Source organism: Ambystoma mexicanum, chromosome 1q, assembly GCF_040938575.1.
Source record: "Ambystoma mexicanum isolate Mex_15411 chromosome 1q, UKY_AmexF1_1, whole genome shotgun sequence".
In the NCBI taxonomy this organism is placed as follows: Eukaryota; Metazoa; Chordata; class Amphibia; order Caudata; family Ambystomatidae; genus Ambystoma; species Ambystoma mexicanum.
Window position 1 is genome coordinate 906,198,551 of NC_090922.1, and position 22,428 is coordinate 906,220,978.

Consider the following 22,428-nt stretch of genomic DNA (forward strand, 5'->3'; position numbering starts at 1 on the left):
CCCAGAGGACCTCTCACCCAGGTGATCCTCCCGCACTGGTCCACCCCCAGGAACTGAATCCAAAAGCGAAGGCCGTGTCCTGGCCACCTGGATGACAGATAACCGGGGACTAGCGGGTGAGACACCTTCAGGTTTCTCACAGAATATGCTGGCCAAGCTGCTACTAATTGTAAAACCCTTCTATAATAATAATAAAGCAGTGGTTCAGTATGGTTCGGCAGGGAGACATAATTCAAAATGACTACAGGGTTAGGCAGGGTTCCATTCTTGCCCCCTTCCTGTTTAGTGTTGATGAAGAAGTTAGGATACTTATTGGAGAAGGTCTGGACCCCCCCCCAAACCCCAAAATTGGGCACTGTAAAAGGCCAGCCCTCTTTTTCGCAGATGATGGTGTACTGTTATATACACCATGCCACAGAGCATTAAGGAGATTTGAGAAGACACTGGCATCCTTCGTAAAAAAAAGTGTGGTGATCTTAAACTTGCCCTTCATATCGGGAAAACCAAATCTTTAGCATTCAGACCTAAATTTTCCAAACATCAGAAGGTAACTCTCAGTGTTGAGGTAGCGTGCTTGGGGGTCAGGTTCAATGAGAACGGGTTTTGGTCTTCCCAAATCGACAAGGCTTGCACCAACCGGTCTAAGAGCTGCAGTGGGATACTGAGTTTTTACAACCACCACGGCAGGAGATCCGCTTCTCATGCAATCAAGTTATACAGGAAACATGCTCCCATGTCTGCCTCCTATGGGGCAGAAATCTGGGGCTATGTTGGTACCCCTGACCTGGCTAGCGCAGAAGAAGCCGTACATGCTTCCTCGTGGGACACCAAATTCTCTTAGAAAAATGGAGGTTGATTTAGCTCTGATTGGTTGTGTATTGTTGAATACTGGGGTTGAAGTTGATATATCGAGATGCCATTGTGCATCTTTTCACCCTGACTGGGGGTTGGGGGTGACCGAGTCTATCGTGGACCACCCATGTAAGGAAAACATTGACCATTTTGAATGAGCAAGATCTTTCCTGGCACCCAGAGTATATTAACAAAGCTGCCTTAGGTAGGGTCAAGAAAGCTATCACATTTCAATTAAAGACTGACCATGGTCATTAACTGCCAAATATTGAGGGCAGAGAAATATCTTAGAAGAATGTGGCTTTGAAGCGTACCTAGATTATATTGAACCCTCATATGCACGAGCACTATACTTCTAATTTCCGCCAGGGCACCACAAGTCTGGCAAGGTACAAAAAAAAGGTTCTGGAGTAGTGGTGGCACAGATACATGCCCACTGTGTAGTTTGGAAGCAGAGACTTTTTATCACTTTCTGTTTTTATGTACTAGTCTCAATTTCCTACCCGACGCCCATCTTTTGGGTGGCCAGTGTAGCGACTGTTCGTGATGCAATAACCAGTCTGTCCACAACACACAAACCAAATGTCACTTCAGTAGGCACATTTATTTACCGGGTTGGCTTTAAAGGCCCTAGATATGATGTTGAACAATTGCCCTTATTTAGTTGACTGTAGATAATTATTTACTTAACAAGGCAGAAATATCACATAGGGATGAGATATTCATTTAAGTATGGGCTTGCGAGTGATACTTTTGGCCATGCCAACTGTGTATTTTAGAACACTACCGGGCCACTAGCCATGGCCTTCGTCCATGGCCTGTGGGAATGGCTTGGCGGCCGTGTCCACTGTACATGTTCCCCCAATAGGTTTCTTTTGTGCCCACTAGGTGGCCACTGCCTTTGCCCGTGGGCACTGTGCATGCCTTTGCCACTATACACTATTCACATCATTCTTATTAACTTTTTCATTTTTTTTTTTTTAAAAACAAATTTTTCTGAAAATGTCCAGTTTCGGGGTCGGGGGGGGGGGGGGGAGGCCTGACAGCCCCTTGTCTTCGAACATTTCATCCGAATCCATAAAGCAAGTCAAAGTTAATTAGCCTTGCTCAGCCTCGCTGCTGTAAAAACGCACCTGGGAAGATATAAAGGTTTTAAAGGAGCAGGGGCACACCCTTCTGTCGAATATTTTAGGAACTACTTGATGGATCTATTCCAAACTAATCAAGAAATAAAGTCAATGTTTTGTGACCAAGTTGTTTCTTATTTGGTCCAAATCTACCCACGGGTTTTCGCACTATAGCCGTTAAGAAACTGCACTTTTTCTCTATGGGAAAATGAATGGGCTGAAAACTGTGAAACTGTAGTGTTTTGTTTTCTTAATAACATTTTCCTTTTAGAACGTTTTGTTCACAAAATGTGTAGTTCGATGGGGGAGGAGGGGCTTGACAAACTTTTTGTTTTGGAAATCCCAATTCATCCAGAAAGTTAATAGCAATAGAATTTTAGGGGAACATGGTTGCTTTTTCATTTCTGAAAATCCTGTCATCCTCTCTGCTGCAATGTACCATTGGAGATCTAGCTATACTTTTGGGAGAAGGGGGCACGGATCAGTATGTAATTGTACATAACAACCCACCCATCCCCTCCAAGAGCTGGAAAATGGCGGGCAACTGTGTTACAGCTCAAAAGATATAAAGGGTAAAAAAAAAAAAAATAAAGGTGCATTTCTCACGTTTGCATTCATTTTCTCATAGGGGAAATGTCAAATATTCGCTCAAACGCATAACCCAAACCGCCGGATGGATTTGCACCAAATAGATACAAGTCGGGCACAAGGGACGCTAAGGAAATACTTTGTTGGTTTGGTATAAATCTGTCCAGTAGTTTATTTTTATTTAGCTTAGAGCCCCTGTACCCAAATAATAATCTTATCTCTCATGATGCATTGCTGGTGGCAGGCCTTTTAATTTCTGAAAAACCAGCATTTCCAGTTTCGAGAATCAACACAGCAAGCCAAAAATAAAAAACAATGTCAATACCAACTATGATATACTGAGGTGTATCAATCACCGTGATTGCAAAATGGAGTAAGAAGTATTTTAAGTTAATTTAAGAAGAAAGCGTTTTTTTAATATAAAAACAATTACAGGGATTGCCTCCTAAATTAACTTACAATGTGTGGGAGGGGTATATTGAGGGGGTTACTGTTTTTGTGGTGTAAAAAGTTTATAATTACTTAATTTGTTACATGAAAAAGTGCTTGGCAAAACACTGGAGGAAGCCGATGCTGGTTTACTATATACTTTGTTGTGATTGGGCAAGCTTTCCAAGTGACTCTCGATCTGTGCCCGACACCAGGCATGATCGTACCTCACTCTTTCTCGTCATAGCACCTAGTTAGGAATCATACCTGAATTCCAACATCCCTTGTCCCAGTTCTGAATGGTAAAACTATATACCCCCATGCCCTCCTCCTCGTCACAGTCCCCCCACTATCTCCACCTCACTCTTCCTCACCATAATCCACCATTACTAATCCATTCTTTTCTAGTGGACACAAAAAGAATGAAATACTTGAACCTGATGTTGCGGAACTCAAGAACAGATATTGATGACATAACTGATGACATTTCATTTGTTATCAAAACTAAGAGGGCTGCATTGCGCAGCCCTCAAGCACCCCGATGACATCACATATAACATCACTCAAGGCACCATGAGCTCCCTTTTACAGCAGACCACGCTTGCAAGAAAAAGATGCAACATTTTGAAAGCTGGTTTCTGCATAGATGGGTGGATTCAGGTGCAAAGCTTGGTTGGAGTTTGCATTTAAAAATACTGTCCCTGTGATAATGTGTCATTTGTATATTGCATTTCTGGTATGGTACCAACGCGCAGTAGGTTGAATGCCCTTGGGGACAGAAGTCCAAGTATGGGGAAATTCATCATCAGAGAACTATAGAATGCATGTGTGTATTTGGTAGGTAGGGGTGGCCAAGTCCCCGCTAGTCACCCATGTCGAGCACACATGTGGATGGGTGCAGAGGGGTAGTCTGGAGAGGATGCAATAGCAGGAAAAATCGTGTGTGCAGCTAGACCGAATATTTATCATAGGGATGGCTGCATTCTAATGGCAGAGATGTTGCGCAATGTGTTTTAGAGTAGTGCATGATAGCAGGTGTGTTGGTTGGCCGTGCCTTCGTCTAGTGTCCATAAGCATGGGTTGTAATACGTACGGGTGTGTGCTGGCTGGTTGTTGGTTGCGTAGATGCAGCTGGATTTAGAAGGGGGTGAATTCAAAGCAGAGCTACATTCTGGCCATTGGCTATATAAATGTACCTAGTATAATACAGTATTGCCTACCCTCAAAAATTCATCTAAATGTAATACATAGGTTATAAAGGTAAAAATTTGTCTTGTAAAATTGATTAGTTGAAATTATGTTGAATAGCAATCCAACCTAAATGATTAGCAATTTTCCTCTACTGTTTTTAATGGATAGACAAGTTGAAGTGAATTGAAACAAAACTTCAATAAAGACTGAACAGTTTGTGTTTTTGATTTGTGATCAAATCAGTAAGATATTTTACCTGCGTTTGGCATAAATGCGTACAGCCAGGGGCAACTAGTTCTACTGCTGCACACAAACTTGCACACCAGCAGAGCAATCACCTCTTGACATAAAAGAAAGCCACCTGCAACAAGCGTCTTGGCCATACAAGAAAGATCTTCCTAAAATAATGGGGGCATGGGAAATGTACTCTTATCACTGCGATACAAGGACTGGATTACTCTCTTCCATGATGTACCACACTATAAGGTCTGTCCATATCGTTCCCGCCCTCAAGAACATCACAATAAACACCATTGGAGTCACTTGTGGTAGGATAGCTCTAATTTCTAGAATGGTAGGGATGGGTACACATTCACCATGACCCAGCAGTCTCTTGAAACACCATTGTATGCTTGTTAGCCAACTCAATGGGACCCATTTTAAATTCACCTTGGAAGGACAATGGACTGGACCTGACGGACATGAACCTTTGATCAAGAAGTGAAACTGTCCCTGTAGTGTATGCATTAGTTCACTGAGCCACAGATGTCCAACTTTTTCCAAAAAGCTGAGGAGCCAAATTAACATTAATGCAGGAAAACGGTTCTGGCAGCATGTGGGCATTTTAGGAGCAGAATAACCAGCTCCCCATTAGGCCAAGTATTGCCGTTTACCCTTAAACATCAAACAAATGCACTTGAAACGGATTTGGAAAACAATATGAAAACCATTGGGATAGTGAGGAAAGTAGAATCACCGTGTATGGCCCAGTGACAATCTTAATTACTAAATATTTCATGCATGTGCAAACACCATCAATGTGCTTTATTGGTAGTTTCAAACTAATTTAACCACCAGCAAGGAGAAACGTTTACTGAATAAAGCAAGGACTGGCACTTCAATCCCCTCAGAACAATGTGGCGTATCACGTCACCTCTACCCAGACGGGAGCCCTTCCTTGTGAGGCTTGGGAGGTGAGCATGCTATGTAAAATTCCCCATAGGGGTGGCGGCAAGCAGGACCTCACAAGGAGAGACTTGGGGACAAGGACTCGCATGCTGTTAAGGAACTCCCTAACTGCCGGTCATATGGGCCCCTCATCAGGGCTTCAGGAAATCCATATTGAACTAATCACTGTTTGCTGCTGTAACATCTCTGAAGAAGAGGAAGGCTTGCCAGACACAGACGAGGAAAGCCTTAAGAAACAGTGAAGATACCTTAACAATGGGATGAAGAAGTTCAATGGGATGAAGAAGTTCAATGGGGGTATTAAGAGGGAGTCCGACATCAAGAAAGGACTACAGCTACATACACAGGACGCCTCAGAGTAGTATAATAACAGAAGGAGGAGTTAAAGAATCATGGAGAGAGATCTGGGAAGTTCAAGCCTGGAACCTGCTGGACGCAAGCACGACACTCAAGATCCTGTGTTAGGAGGATCAGCCTTGGAGAGGAGACATGGACGACAGTGTAATGCTGGGGAAGCCAAACTCGAGAAAAGCAGCAGCAGAAGAGCAGTGGCGTGTAACAGAGACTGCTACAATAGAGGCAACAGAGAGCCAACCGGTGAGGAATGAAGGACTGGAAGGAATGTGAAACCCTTCTGAAGCAGACGGATAACCCAGTTTAGATCAACCAACCAGTGACACTAGCCTGTAAGGATAATGGAAGAGGGCCAGGGGAGTAACCCGGGGGGGAGGGGGACAGAGACAGCCTACTCGTCCCAATGAATCATAACTATTACTAAGTAGGTGTTTATGGATGGGACTCACTCTACTAGTCTCAGCGAAGCGTAACTATCCAGAAGTGTGCCAATAACTACAGGATACAGTTTACTCATCCCAGTTAAACAATAATAATTCATAAGAGTCTGAATACATATGGGACTAAGCCTAATCCTCCCAGCGAGGACATTCATAGGACCAGGAAATCTTAGAGATTCAGCTTCTCATCCCAGTGAACAAACAAGTATCAAAGTAACTGAAAGGACAAACTCAAGTGAATAAGAATAGTAGAGGACCACAGCATCGAAGTACAAGTGAGGGAAGCAATAAAGAGACACTGCAAGTTGCCTATAAGGATAAGGGTCAAACCCCTAAAATGATAAACCAAGTGAATTTTATTCAAGGAGAAAAGGGGAGATCCCAGAGGTGGAAAGGTCCAGTAGAAGAACTGGTTCAGGAAATCACCAAGAACTATTTAAGAATAACCTATTGAAGCTGTGAAAGCTTATCCAGGACAAGGGAGTCATTCTCCTGCACCTCTTTTGTCGTTTTGTTTAGTAGTAGGATCAGCGTAGATTAGCTTTGGGACGGAGAACAGACTATTGCTTTGAACTATACAGTTGACGTGCACCATAATTAATTTTGGATAAGCCAGGGAAACCCCTCAGAAAAGGGATAAAATAGAATTTGAATAAAAGATACTGTGAAATGCCACCGCTTGGTCCGTCTCCTTCTCTTGACTTACCACAACAACTACAGCAACTATGCCACGTAACATGGTGCGAACGTACCACTAACCCAAACAAATGGAGCACATCCAGCATGGGGGCCATTTGGACGGGGAAAAACATGCACGACTAATTTAGAATCTGCTGTTAGAGGACTGAATACCGAAGACATTGTACACAATGCAAACCTGATAACTGGGACATGAGCATTTATGCAAAATCTGTTATACGGTAAAGGACAACCACTTGTAATGCCACATAATTTATACTGTTGATACAAAAATGGGCTTTCTATTGGGCTGCATGCCTCATTTTATAGCTATGTTAAGGATTCCAATCGACGTCACACACTGAACCAGGACACTTGGTCTTAGCCTGGGATGTGGTGCTCAAAAGAATGCTTTTTCTTTAATTTAAATGAATTCAAATTGAGCCGATACCCGACCTGTCTCACACCCCCTTTTACAAATACCACGGGTCTCAATGGACCATGAACCAGGCCGGTTGATGAAAATGCAATATTTATTTTGAAAGTTCACAAAAAAAAAAAATCACTAATTTTAATAGTGGGCAGCAATCACCAATGGGGGGATAATGCCAATGGAAAAGGAAGCAAAGCACTTGGTTAACTTAATAGAACATATCCAAAGCACAGTAGGAGCACTTTTTGAATTCAGATAGATAGCACCCAAGTTAAGGTTTCCCCCTGCAATATTTCCACAACCCACAAATATCCAAATTCTGAGTGGATAGAAAGAAGCAGCAGGTAGTTGAGGCAGCTTACAGAATCAAAATCCGACCTTCCCTCACAAAATCAGAGGGAATTTTAAACCCTTTGTTATTGCATGCAATGACAATGGGAAATTGACAATTAATGTGAGGTTAAATCTTTGAGACAAATAGGACTTCTCACGACAACAATAATGCATAAATCCTAGCAATCGCAAGGGATCAACAAGAAGTATACAATTCAAAAACAAGTGGAAAATTAGAACATGCTGCAGCCGAATGACACGTTGGAAAGTTGCAATTTTTCTCAATTCCCGTTTAAAATGACACAAACGAATTTGAGGAAAAACGGGTGAAATACTTGAATTCTCAATGTGGAATTTTGGCTGGGGGATAGATATATAACACAGTAGGTCTCTAGCTGGTGAATTGAGAGAGATTTGGAAGGTAGAGTGAGGTTCTATTGTAGGAAAATATAGCAGTGAAAAAGAAAAAAAAAATAGTGAAAGGCAAATTTTACTTAAACTAAATTTAATGGTTAAGAAAAGAGGAACGCCACTCATGAATATCAAGTTACGCTGCAGTTGTAACCCTACACGCAGTGTACCCCTTTTCTTTAGGAAAAATAATCAAAATATTGATAATGACATGATTTATGCAGAACAAAATTAAAATAGGAAAGTGGCACCAACGCTGGGAAATTTAATGACAGGGTGCACAGAGAATTCTAACAGTTTTAAAAAGTTACCAGGGCATGGATGGGATTGCTTCGAGAGTGGAACAAAGACAAACGGTCCAGGATGGGGTAGACTATGCGTTATGGGATGTGGGATACTCAACAGTCCATGCTTGGGTTTGGGAATTTTGGAACTTTCGTCACTGCACCGCTCAGGTCACCAGGTAGCGGACTCTCCTGGCAAAAGACAGCTGGGCAAAGGTCTGATCACCCAATGGCAAGTGCAGCTGGGCAATTCGGGTCACTGGAAGGCACAGGTACTGGACAAGCCGGTCTGTTCTCGGGATGTCAAGGTATCATAGCGTTTCCCCCCTTTTTTTTTTTTTTTTTTTTAAAAAATGGGATTTTAGCAGGATGTTCTTAATCTAGCCTTTTGCTGAAGTAGTCACAGCTATGCTTTGGCCTGGCAGTGAAATCTGGTCAGCTTTGCTTTGGCCTTGTAGTGAAATGGAGTCTGGCAGGATGATTGTGGGAGATCAGGAACGCAGGCGCTGGAAATTCAGGACAGAGTGTCTGGAGCTCTGTCAAATCACTCTTATTTATAGAGCATGGTGACGATCACAGAAATATTGCTGGGCAGAACCGAGCTAGGCCTACCTCTAGAAGCGGATAGGACAATCAATGTGGGTTGGCTAGAAGCGCATAGGACAATCAATGTTGGTTGCTTCCTCGAAGAGGAGTCCCAGTTTATGAGGTTGCATTTTATGAGGTAAAAAGCCATCCCAGTCCTTTTTTCCAAAAATCAGTCAACCTAATTTACACATTTTTACATTTGTGGCACTTCAACCAATCACATGGGCAGATTACATATTGTAGGTAGAGCAGAGCAATCCAATCCTCATGGTTGTGGTACTTTGTTTCGCCCTTCTACCAGTTTTTCACGCTTTTCAGGGATAATTATATTACTTAAAATTCTATAACTTTATACATCGGTATGGATCATCATTAGACATGCAAGTATTAAAAATTGCAATGGCATCATGGATACTTTCCTTATTCCCCCCATGTGTCAGTGAAGTCTATGACGTCTTAAATGAAAGCCCATAAAATCACATTTAAATGGTTAACTTTTCACATTTTTGCCAAGTCCTGTGGCAAAGAGAAAAGTCTTACAAGTTTGATTTATAAAATAGTCTTTGGAAACAAATGATCAGTATTGTTTCCCATACAAAGGGCATAGCTTCCAAGCTACCCCCTCAATCCAGAGTTGTCAGAGAGATTTCCTTTGAAGCTTCCTGTAGAAGTCACGAGTAGGTGTGATTCTTTTTCACTTTGCACATCCGTGTCCTGGAAGTTCCATTGTAAGATGGCTCAGCCCAGACCCAAGTCTGATTTAGTATGTGAAGTTTCTTTGTCTTGGTCAGTCAAAGTTTTCCAACCTAGCAATTATCACGTTTGTGTCCTAGAAGTTTATGGTGGCTCCATTTGGGGGGGAAGCCTTAGCTCTGAACAACTAGTATAACCTGTTTTGGGAGCTTGCTAACTCCAGCCCATGCAGTTAAACAGTTTTATTTTGTCCTGAATCAAAACAAGCCTGTTGAACAAACAGCCCATATATGTTTCCCCAGCAACAAACCCATTTACATTGCTAGGCACGGACAAGCTTTCATTCAACATTGTACTTTTAAGCATTTCCCGTGTAGCTGAAGGAAAGCTTTTGTTGACTTTCTCAGGTTTGGCTGGCACAGCCTGTCTTTCAGGAATAAGGCTGTTTTCTGATGGAGCACAATGTGACTATGGCTGGGCAGGACAGGGTCTTTTTGATAAAGGTAGTGTGATGAAGAACAGGGACAAATAGCATCAGAGCGGCATCATTTTAAAAAGGTGAAATATTCCCTTTTTCAATAGGATCTTGGGCTTGCAGCAAACCAGCGCTGCTTTTTTTCCCCTTTAAGACAAACAACAAACAAGGACACACCCTAGTAGCCTTTCTCGGGGTGCTCCTCGTTTCTTCTTGCCCAATGGCGCTTGGTAAAACAGTGCAGCCATCCTTTTGTCGCTGCAAAACGCAGTTTTGATGTGAGGCAATGGTGCTCACAGGAGCCAGCACAGCCATTTTGCTGGTTCTGCTGAAGTGCAGCTTGGTGATGAGGGGGGGGGGGGAGGACCGCTGAGTGGGTATATATATATCCCACAGCTAGTACAGCTTTAGTTGCGATGGCTGTCAGTCAAAAAGCTTTTTTCTGCAGATAACATTTCATAAACGCCAATGCTTTTAAAAAACGTGAAAACTCTGCTAACGCTGCCCATTGCATTTTTCATATCGGGTGTGCAGCTCTTCCATATGAAATACTAGTGCAATACATGTAACCACAACAGATAGTACATTCAGCCATCAATGTGGGCTGTGTTGTCCCCTGGATTAAACTTCCAGGTTTTAAGTTTCTTTTCTATATAAAGGAGATGGGCTAATAACTCTTCTTCCTCAACATCTAGCAAACACTGGAGAGCAATCTGTGTGCTTCGCTTCTTATGGGCTTGAATAGTGTTTGGATGCAATGTGTGTGCAGCCTTTGCAACACTATGTGCTTTCAAGGTAATGCACCATAAAATGAGTTCACTTTAGCTGGCAGACTACAGTCCCACTTGGAACTATGAGCACCCGCCCCTCTCCTACCTCCACCCCCACCCCCACCTTCCTACACAATAGCCTGACTTAGAAACAAAGGACATTGGCTAGAAACGTTCCTAATGTGTAGCTGTAATAGTGAATAAAGCATTAGATGTCTTTGCATGGCAAACAGGCGATGGAGGTGCCCTTTACCTTTGGCTCTCCACCAGCTGCCCAGGCAAGGTTGCCCGGGCAAGGTTGCCCAGGCAAGGTTGCCCAGGGAACTCACATCTAAGAGTGCTTTCTGGCGATGGATGGCCTCATCCGGGATGGGGTTGGCGGGAATGGGGCAGGGAGATGGGCAGGAGAAATTAAATGGATGGTGGAGGAGGCCAAGGGAGCCGCAGCCCATTGCTATGAGGATGGGAGGACAGGGGGAAAAGGAAAGAAACAAACAAAGGACTACACCACAAAGGCAGCGTTCTCTACAAGAAACCCTGTATACAAACTGACTGAAAATCACACTAAACACACGTAAATCCCTTCAAAAGAACCCCAATCAGGCTGTCAACTCTTACCAGGTGCTTGCTGAGCAGGATGGCTAAGGATTACTAACAGGAAAGCAGGATAAATCAGGAACAAAAGCAGAGAACTGGGGCACCCGACTGACTCAGCCAATTGCTATGAAGATGGGAGGAGAGTGGGGAAAACGAACAACTGAAAATCCGGACAAAGCTAAAGACTAAGTGTGCAAGTATTGCTTGGTCATTCAACCAGATTCTAAACCAGGGATTGACCGTTTCCAGCATAATCCCATCTCCTAGATGTGGCATACCAAAGCCCTTGAAGGGGCAGAATTAGGTAGGCCAAGTAGCCATTGAAGAAAAACGTGTTTTCTACGTGAAGAGAATTTACACAAACCCACAAACAGCCTACAAACCAGTACCATATTTAGATACCACTATTGCCTTGATCAAATACATTCTCAACAGTATACACAGCTGCTGAGATTTGGCTTGGCAATATGCAGCACCCCCAGTACCTAAGATATTGTGCGTTTTTGGCAGTCAGTATGGTTTGTTCCTTTCAAGCTTGGCATAAATGTAAAACCCAGGTTGTCCTGACTTGAATTGTATCATCTGTAGCTCTAAAACATTGGTCATTTTGAGCATTGTCCAGATTGACAGACACGGACTGCAGACTTGGAGCCATTCATAGTTCGATCGAAGTTGCTCATAACTTCTAGACAGGCCATTATTAGCCGCTGCAACAATACGGATGTTCTCAATATATCAAGACTAGACTATCAAAAGGCATACATTAAAACTGGTAGAGGCATACCACATAGGTTTGGGATATCGGCATTACACTCTACAAGACAGTTGCAGAAGATAATATATAGTGAAAATAACAGCCTCGTCACACACCGAGACGACCAAAAACCACAAAGCAGAGCAGCCATTAGTTTCTGACCTCACACAGGCCTCATTGTTAGCACGAACGTCTGACAAGACACCAACAAGCTCCTCAGGACAGCCCATAGACCCCAATGTGCACCACAGTTCAAGACTATTGAGCCTGTCAAACAACGATCACACGTCCATAAATGCTATATACAATATCTCCTTCTTGAGAAAGGTGTCATTATAAATTAAACACAAATTGGTGGACCATGTTGTTACAGGGCAATGATGTCAATATTCTATATCATATGGTTAAATTTGACTTGCTGTGTATTGAGATTTATCGCAAGGGATTTTATAAGTGTAGCAGGTAAAGCTATGTGAAGTGGAAATTATGCCCTTTTTTTAATGTTTTATGCATTTATTGTGTGATTTTGTATGCATGTTGTATATACAAAGCCATTTTATTGGCTGTAATGCATTAAATAAATTAAAGGGCCTGGTCACAGTGCCAAGAACATAGTGAAAACGCACCTGTGCGAGCAGCAGAATATAATGAAACCAAGCTTGTAAACTTGCCAGAATCGCTATGCCAAAGTTGAGTCTAGCAGAGAAATTGGTCGTTAAGAGGTTGGCCGGTATCTAGGGCCTTTAATATATTCAATATAGGATCGACAGACTCCATGAGTCATGAGTTTGGGATGGTAAGAGTAGCCACCACAGAATTAAAACAACTGTTAATAAGGAGCCCAAAAGCGCTCCAGGCCCAGAAATAGATGCTGTAGGTACCTACATTTTTATGAAGAGATGGCTTCCTTATGGCCACCAGTTATTAAAATGGTACAGTAGGTGAGCCACGATGACGCTCATGTCCATTAGTAGTAATGAGCAAATCAGAGCCAAAAGAGTTGGAGGCATTGTTTTGGGCATGGAAGGTTGACAAATTAAGAACTTTATCAGAGTGCGGGCCTGTAGTTTCTACCAAATAGTCTTGACTACAATAGTTAAGGCCATTGTTCACCAACTGCCAAAAATCCTTTTATTGGGTTATTTAACTGCCATATAGAGTTTGTCCCAGGCTTGAATATTCAATTCCTTTTTCTGTATGGCAACTACTTTTTGTACTCTGAACGTCCTCTTACTATCGAGGATCTATCAGAACCAGGATTTCTGTACAGAAAGTTAGACTTGGCACTTAACTGATCATATTATTAACCAGTTGACTTAATTGCAACAGTCCTGCTCAACATCTTCAGCACTTCACTTTGAGGTTCAAGAGCAAGTGCCACACTAGCACCATGCTGCATCAGGAAAATCCAGGTTTACTTTAGGTCATCTCGTTTTAAAGCGTATTCCTCCACCACGCACCATACCCACAGCAGATTTTATAAAAAGGATTACCACAACCGGCTTATGTAATAGTTAAAGGTTTTGGCTGAAAGTTAACTTTGACAAATTATTCCTGTGGGTATGGGCACACTAATTTGAATTTCGTTTTCCTTCCCCGATGTGCATGAATTCAAACTTGGTCATGTATCCGATCTCATTTAGTTTTAGCAGATAGAGTGCTTTTGGCTACCTTGTGCCCAAAACAATGTTAGAGAAGATAATGCTGAGAAACAGGATATTTAGTTGGCCTGGCAATTGGCCATGGTAGTGGCTGCATAATTTATTTTTAGTGTCCTTTACCTCAACCAATCTTTCTTCTAATAGTTCATCCTAATCTTTCTCTGTGGTCCCAATCCTTCATCATGGTCCTAATCACTAGTTTTTCGTCACAGTCCTTTGTCCAGGCACAGTCGGGCTGCCTCGCTCTGCACTCCCTTCATCAACTTATCCCCCCCCCCCCAACCATGCGTCCCACTAAAGCCCACTTTCTCTTTACATGGCTATGTCCTTCCCTTTCTCTCACAGGGTAAAGGGATACCAGTCAGGGAGGAATTCACGCAAGTGTCAGCTAAGAAAGAATTAAAGGCTGCATGGGTAGTTTGCAAGGGGCTGGACTCGAAGTATAAACTGCAATTTAAAATGTAATGTAGGAACATTTTGCTCAGTTCTGATGACACCCCACCCTCGCCCCGGCCTGCATACCATCTGCGTGTGGCATTTCTACATCCACCAAAAGCAAGGACGTGTGCAGACTTTTCTTCATGCACCAGCGGAAGTAAAGAACAAGAAGTGCCTTTTCCATCTATGCCCCAAGATTCTGGAACCTCCTCCCAGTCAACAGACTCGCCCCATAGTTTCTACAGTTCAGGAAAGCGCTCAAGATCTTTAAGGAATGGCTCCTTACCAAAACCTAGGTCCACAAACCCTGTACTCCCCACTCTACCTGAGACTTGGTGAACTGCCCCTCACTGTTTCCTCCCCCCGGTTTCTTGCAGATCCCTTGCTGGCAATTGCTCGTCCTCCCCGGTTGGCTCCCTCCTCTCTTTTTCTCTGCTTCACCTACTGCGTTCTTCCCCCTATGATTGTAAAATGCTCCGTTGCTTGCAGAAGTTAGGTCTGCACTCAAATACCATAATAATAATTCAAAATGTTTGCAGCCGACGACATGCTTGGTTTCCAGGGTTCAAGGCATGCATGGAACGGAAACTTAAGCATGAAAATTGCACATAAGGACTGAGAGGAGCAGATGTTTTAGGTGTCTCAGAGATAAATGGTAAAGCATGAATGATGGTCAAATGTTTTGAAGACAAAAAGGCATATGGCTTTCATGCCATTGGCGCCTCCTTACATAGTTTTGAATTAGCATATTTACATGAATGTTAATCCCCTCTTTACATAGTAATGACAGAACTGGTGGTGGGTCTCGGTACAGCACAATATGCACATCTTGCTCCAAACAATAGTTCACAAGTAGTACCTGTCTTCTTACAGTCATATGTCATGTATGTCTATATTCATTGTTTGAGAGTCATACATTACACATTTTTGGCCACACAGACTGTTAGGGGTTCCACCATTCTGTTGGACATGGTTTACGGCCCTAGGTAATTGGGACCAATAAGGTTTGCTTTACATTTTGAATGTGCATAGCGCTTAACACCAAAGCGCTGTACAAAGAAATGAAATGGTACAAGTAAATGGCAACTGAATAGATCAAAAATGGAAAGAAAAACATTTTTAAGACTAGATTTAAAGAGAAAAGAAGGATAGAGACCGCAGGGAAATGGGGAGAGCATTCCAGTGCTTGGGCGCAACTAAGGAGAAGGAGTGAGAAGAGGCACAGGAAAGGCAAGGGACAGCTAAGAGAAAGAGGCACTGGGAGCGGTGAGTGAAGAAAATTAAAGGAGAGACAAGGAGGTGCTAAACCGTGAAGTCATGAAAACTATGTACAGACAATTGAACCGTACACTAACTTTAAAGGCTTGCCACCGTAATGAGTGTAGAGGCAAAGAAATAGTCTGCGTGCAAAGAATAAGCGAAAAGAGGAATGAAAGCATGCAGATAGTCAGGGAGACCAAGAAGAAGACTAGAGCAGTAAAGCGCAAGACGACTAAGGAAGAGATAAGAAGCTTGGAGGCATCGAACGTAAGGAACCGGCAAGTTTTGTGGATGTTGAAGAGTTGAAAGCGGCAAGAGCGAGAAATAATGGAAATGTGCGAAGTGATTGAGATAGAGGTCTTCAAGATTACACAGAACACAGGCAGAGGGGCAAATAGGAAGCAATGAAGTAGAGGAAGCGGACAAAGGGGAAATAGTAGAGGCAGGAAATACGAGAACCTCAGTCTTAGATGGTTTGAGGTGTAAATAGGGGGATGCCATCCAGAATTGAATGGCAAACAAGCAGGCAGAAAGGAGCAGAGCAAATAGAGTCAGAGAAAGAAGAACTAGAGAGAACAGCAAAGGGCCTAAAACAGAACCTTGAAGCACACAGAGAGAGGAAAAACTGGAGAGGCACCAGCCCAGAAGACAGAAAAAGTATGATTAGAAAGGTAAGAGTGGAACCAGTCAAGGACACAGAGAGAGGAAAAACTGGAGAGGCACCAGCCCAGAAGACAGAAAAAGTATGATTAGAAAGGTAAGAGTGGAACCAGTCAAGGACAGATTCACGAAAGCCAAGTTTGAGAGAGGGGAGAAAGACGAAGGGTCGACTGTCAAACACACCCACGAGTCAAGGAGGTCTTAGAAGGGAGGATGACTTGGAAAAACAGGAAGATTGGAGAGAGTGCAAGACAGCAAGAATGGTCATTTCGGTAGAGTGATGTGCACAACAGTCCGATTGGAAGGGAGGGAGAAGCAAGTTCTTGAGGAGGAGGGCATGCTGAATGGTGCAGAGAAACACATTTTATGGACCTCTGAAGGCTGTTTCAGATGCAGGCTTTGTGCCTCAGCTGCAGATTTACAATGTTAGAAATGTTTAATCAGCCAGCAGAAGCTAACAGCTCACCCAATCATAGTCACTTGATGACAGACTATTTTAGCTTGCATGTTTTTATGAGCTGGTTCTGCTTTTTGTGGGGCCAACACAAATTCATAACTAAGAACATATAACGCAATGAACCAAGTGGTTGACTTTGTCAATGCCAAATTCTTTGTGTAGATGTTATGCAGGGCCAAGCCTTCAGAACACGTCCTAGTGACGTACACGTCAAGTGGCAAGATACCAAAACAAATATCCACATGCAGATTAGACACATGGGTTACTTTGGAGAGGAGGATCATGCTCACAGATATCACTTAAAAGTATCCAAGCTGAGCTACAAATTATGTACAGTGGCCAGGATATACCATTGGTAAACAGGAAGAGTAGCGTTCAAAGCAATGAAGAGGATCATGAAGTAATCACAACAATATGCCATCTTAAATATTGCTTAATTTGTATTCAGACAACATTCAAGAAGTTGAAATCGCATTGATCCAGCCAAATGAGCAAGTCTACTGCAGAAACGCACTAGATTATTTTTGACCTCAAAACATCGGATCCCTCTGCCCTCTCCGCCACCCATCCCCATCCGACGCTGCAGTTTCTTCATTCACCCAAAACTGTCAAAGAGTAGCAGCTTTAACAAAGCCCAGGAAGTGGTCCTACACAACGAGACCCTTCTTTTGCATCACCGCAAAATGGCAGTACCCCTCTTGTAACCCTGTCCTTAACAACGAAGCAAGCCAATGTAGTGCTCCACCTACAATTGCTTCTTTGGTCCAACTTACTTCTCCAGGAGGCAGCCCAAGACACTGTGCCCTAAGCATCTAAAAGGAACAAACAATGCTTTCAACCTGCAGATAGTAGTGGTGCTAGCCTATGAAGTCGCCTCCCATCTTTTGTATGCCAATATAGTAAGCACATCTTTGAAAGAGGAAGGGAGAAGAGAATCTCTTGATTGACAGAAGGCAGCCAGGAGCTTCGGCAAGAAGGACATATATAGATTTTAACAATGCATCAGGCATATGGAGGAGATCAAAGAAAAACCCAACATCTACTACTGGAGCAACTGAAATTACAGCTACAAGGAACAAAGAACAATTGCCTCCCTCGGCATCTACGCTGCAGCATATATGGCAATTAAATAGGACAGATCATAGCACACTAGTTTAAGAGTTCTCTAGCCACTGATCCCAATACTGACTCAAACTTTAAAAAGAGTCATATTTTAAACAAGTGCAACAAGGTCAGATACAGTAGGTCAAAGGAGTTTCCCACTCTTGTTACCTAGAAGGGAACCAGTCCACTACTCCGTTTCAACACTGCACTCCAGAGCACTAGCGTGTGTTGTGTCGATTATTTTTTTAGGCACTTAGGATGTTAGCACAAGTCAATGAATATTAGGGTAATACCACTTTGAACGTACGTTCAGAAGCCGCCGACTTAAATCATTTAATGCATAAGAATATGAGGGCTTCTACCACCACCACGTAATGATGTAAAATTAATAGAAATATTCCAGTTCGAGCCCTCACTCTGAGCTCTCAAGATCCCCTGCCAAACCGCAATCATTTTCACTAACTGCAAGGTAAGAAATGTGAAAAAAACGACATTCATTTTTCACCAAAAAGTAAAGGTATCAGAGCAATGTACTTACAATTAAAACGGTTAGTATTTTTTGTTGATACCCGCTTTAGCGGGGTATGGAAGTAGTCCAATTTCTGCACGAAAGATTGCCAAGGAAGTCTGAACAGTGCAGCACTCTCTCCATCACATGTTCAGACGCAACCAATGAGACTCCATGTCATCAGTAAGGGTTATGAACCGTAAACACTATTTTCTTAAAGTAGCTTGGGACTTACAAGTCAATGAGGTCACTGTTTTGTGCAGATAATGACTGCCCTGGGAATGTTCTCATTCCGTTTGCGGAGAATAACAAGTGCCATCTGCAGTCACGTTTGCTTTAAAGACACCCTTGCCTGCTAATCTAAGATTTAAACAATTGCAAACTAGCGACAAAGCTCTTGGTGGATTTAAAGTTACAGTCCCCGTTCACCGGCATGGATAATGCAGGCAATCAGTCGCTGTACTGCGACCAAAAGACTGCCATTGGTTTATATGTTTCAATTTGACAAGTTATACACATCCATTAAACCACCGATTACTTTTTTATTTTATTTTTTTAAAGCTCGGTTTCTAATGTCCTTCAACGTCAAAGCACATATACCTTCACATTAAGAAAGGATAAGAAAAACATTCAAGTCAAACAAGACTTGAAGAAACACGTAGGACTGGTAATTATGAGATGAAAAACGGTGTACAATTATAATTGACTAATGGCCTGTCTTTTCACACTCCCCTTGTCGCTTGTTCATCCAAAGTAGGTATACAATCGTCTGATGTTCCTTCCCAGAATACTGCTGTTTTAGATAAAGTGCCTTGCGCTCAGAAGAATATATGAATTTAACTAACTGTGCAGAAAAGTATACACGCCACCCCTCATTCATACATACATATACAGTGGACAGTAAAACAAAAAATAAAGTAAAAAAAATGAAAAGTATAAAAATACTGCCAAGGGAATAGACTATGCTTTTTGTCATACAAGTTAGGAACTGGAGATTAAACATCCACCTGTGGAAGAATGTGGCCAGATACTGCTCCTCTAGCATGGCAAGTGACCACACAGACCTCACCCCCCCTCCCCTCCATTGACTGCCCAGTTGCTTCATTGGGCTACTTGGAAGTTCACAGGAGGTCCAGATCCCCAAACTCTTAACTGGGGACCATGCTCCAAAGCAGCACAGACGAGCTCCTTGGCAGTCCAGATTCTGTTCTGTGAGCGAGATCCAATCTGACGGTTACTAGGAGATGGAGGATGAGGAATGACTTCATTGTGGCTTGGGGGTACTCTTGGTGGGAGCTGGCACGTGAGCAAAGATGGGATAAAGATCAGGTGGGTCGCTCTGTGAAAGGCAGAGGAGAGGAACACAAAGTGGGAGGAGCAACCCTTCCTCAAGAGTTTGAAGATTTGTCCTTCAATGTCAGGGAACCAAACCCCTGGTTTATGAAGCATAAATGCGTATTACTATACATTGGGGAAAAAGACAATTGGACCATGGAGGAGTTTTGTGGAGAGGGTTAAGGGATGGACAGGAAACAACGTCTATAAACTACAAGGCAATCCAAAGGCTAATCCTCGACATCCGTGACTGTAAACCAGACCAAATCAACTTGCTGGCCGCTAATCTTGGCCTTTCTAAAGGCTTTCCCCAAAGATAAATCTCTAGGGCAAGGAGAATTTAACCAATAAAAGCAATTTACCAATATCACCTCCTGTCACAAGCAGCTCCCAGTTCATCTGAACCCAACCGCTTAAACCACCACGTGGCATTTGCACAGAAGATACCCTTGCCTTTAAAGAATGTCAATCTTGCACATGAAGGACCATTTAGGTCGCAGTGGACAGGTTGAAGCAACTTATTAGAGCAGCTTCCAAGGTTTTCATGGACAAGGGAACGTTTTTCAACTCACATTTAACATAGGATTAAATTAATAGAATCCACTCCTGTTACATAAAGAGAAGACAGATTGGGGATGTTTGAATACCAGCAACGAGTAATACAAACATGAAGGCTTTGTTTTTCTTTCCTGCGTTTTAAAGGCACTTAAGAGGGCTTAAGAGGGAGGGCGGAGAAGAGGCGCCTGTGGTCAAGGTAAATGAGAATTCACTTAAAATAAATAAAACCATAATAATAGGAACGGGCCCATGGTGGGCACCTTTATTAAAAGGGTGTTGCTGTTGGAGTGTTTAGTCTAAGAGCATTTTAAAGAAACTGCCTATTTTTTTAAACCAGCACTGCGAGCCAGGATTCTGCTCTTGCTGGGATTTAATTCTCCGTGTTGCTTCCTGGAGGAGGCTGGGCTCGAGGACAACACGTGACGTATCACGTGACCCACACGGACCATTTAAACTCCCGTGGAGCACCCTTGCGGCGATAAGCCCGGCAGCGAAAAGGGCGCTGTATTTCTGTTGGGCTGTTGGGCGGTGAAGAGGTAAAGAGGGAAACCACAATATTATATACTTCTACGATACTGCAAGAGGGCTGTATATGGTTTCTTGGGATCCAGGCACTCAGAAGAAGCTTGGAAATTGCTCTCAAATAGTAACATTCCGTGCACGTACCAGTGAAAGCCGAGTGGTAGATAAATAACATATTTTTCTATTGTGTATTTATTAGCATTGGACTTCTCAGGTGTAACCTAACTTCTATTTTTAAACTATATTCTCTCCTTTTTTTTTTCCTTTTCTAAATAATTTTCCAGATATACGTGGTTAGTATATTTGCCCTTTACATTTCATTATGGTGGACAAAAGAGGTACAATCTATAACCTGTGCACGGATATGCCATGCCCTTCACGCTTACGTGTGTATTCAGATTGTTTAAAGGGAACTAGCCTCGTTACAGCCCCAAAATTAACTCGCCCTTTGTTAAAGGGCCTTCAGTCGGACAAACGAGCTGGAAGAAAGCGTACTCGCCCTACTACACCGGCTGGCGATATTCGAGATTTTGGGTTTGGAGTACTGCATGCTAGTCGTTCGTTAGCAAAGATGCCAGAGCTAACAAACCTAAGTGTATCAAATGTGGAAGCCCAACCGATTTCTGTTAGCCAAGTCTCCTTGGTTGAAAAACAACCATTAATGAGTTCGCCAACCATATTGGATACAAATGCTATTAACAAAGGCTGTGAACATCCCTGTAATATCTCACTGTCGGACACTATGATACTTCAGAATGCCCGTACAGGCAATGTTATGAGCCTGGTAAAAAAGTCTAAAGCTGTTGTTGATGTTGTGGATGATGCTATTATTGATCTTCATTCATCGGCTTCTTGCTTTTCGGCTGGGGATAATAATCATGATCTCTCCAAATCCCCTATATTATTTCAGAATGAAAGTACTTCTGATTCAGAAACCTCCATTTCATTTATTCCACCAACACCACGAAGACCTAATCGAGTGAAACCTATTACAGCTGAAGAGCCACTTTTGGAAAAATCCCCAATTATAATGCTGGAGGTGATGAATATTGCAATTACATCTCTTGCTAAACTGTTCGAAGTGCTTGACTCAAAGGTAAATTTTATTACTGATAATCTTAAAAATACCGTTATATGGCAAAAATCGATAGCTGATTCCCTGGCCCAGAGGCAAGTGCTTGATGACAAAGTTGCTATGACATCCTTAAGTCAAATACTGGAAACTGTAACTCTATTAAAAGTGTCTATTGATCAGATTGGATCACAATGCACTCGTTGTACAACTAACAAGTCCAAATCATGTCCCAAGGTTGTTATCCCTTTCATAGAGGGAATAATTCGTGAAATTTCTACTGAAATTCCTATCACAGTAACCTCAATACCATTGGAACCAATAGTTGAACTACCCATGGTTTCTCCGTTAAAGACTTCTTGTATAGTAGAAAATGTGCCGGCACAGAAAGAAGCATATATGATTTTTGATAAAAGTAACAAGAAACACGGATCTGAATCTATTAGATCTATTAAGAAAACAAAAAAATCAAAAAAATAAGAGAGCTCCATCTACTGCTCACACTAAACAGTTCATAAAATCGCTTCCAAAGCCAGTTAGTGGTTTAAGATTGGTATCTAATGCTATAACTAAAAAATACACCAATCTAGTACAAGAAAAGAAAAAAAATATAAAAGATGGGGTGAACCACCCGCAGATAAATTTAAATCATTCACCATTAGATGAGC

General features: G+C 42.5%; 1 protein-coding gene across 2 annotated transcripts in view; it reads right to left on the reverse strand.

Annotated features, from left to right (window-relative positions):
- The window catches only part of FRRS1 (ferric chelate reductase 1), a 730,440-nt gene that overhangs the window by 695,337 nt on the left and 12,675 nt on the right, over nucleotides 1-22,428 (reverse strand). The window contains exon 1 of one of the 2 annotated variants that reach the window (XM_069641541.1): nucleotides 18,304-18,324. The exons of the other annotated variant lie outside the window; for it this stretch is intronic. The gene's annotated coding sequence lies outside the window, so the exon portion shown is untranslated. Of the gene's footprint in view, nucleotides 1-18,303; nucleotides 18,325-22,428 lie in introns of those variants that run through there. 2 annotated transcript variants of the gene reach the window in all.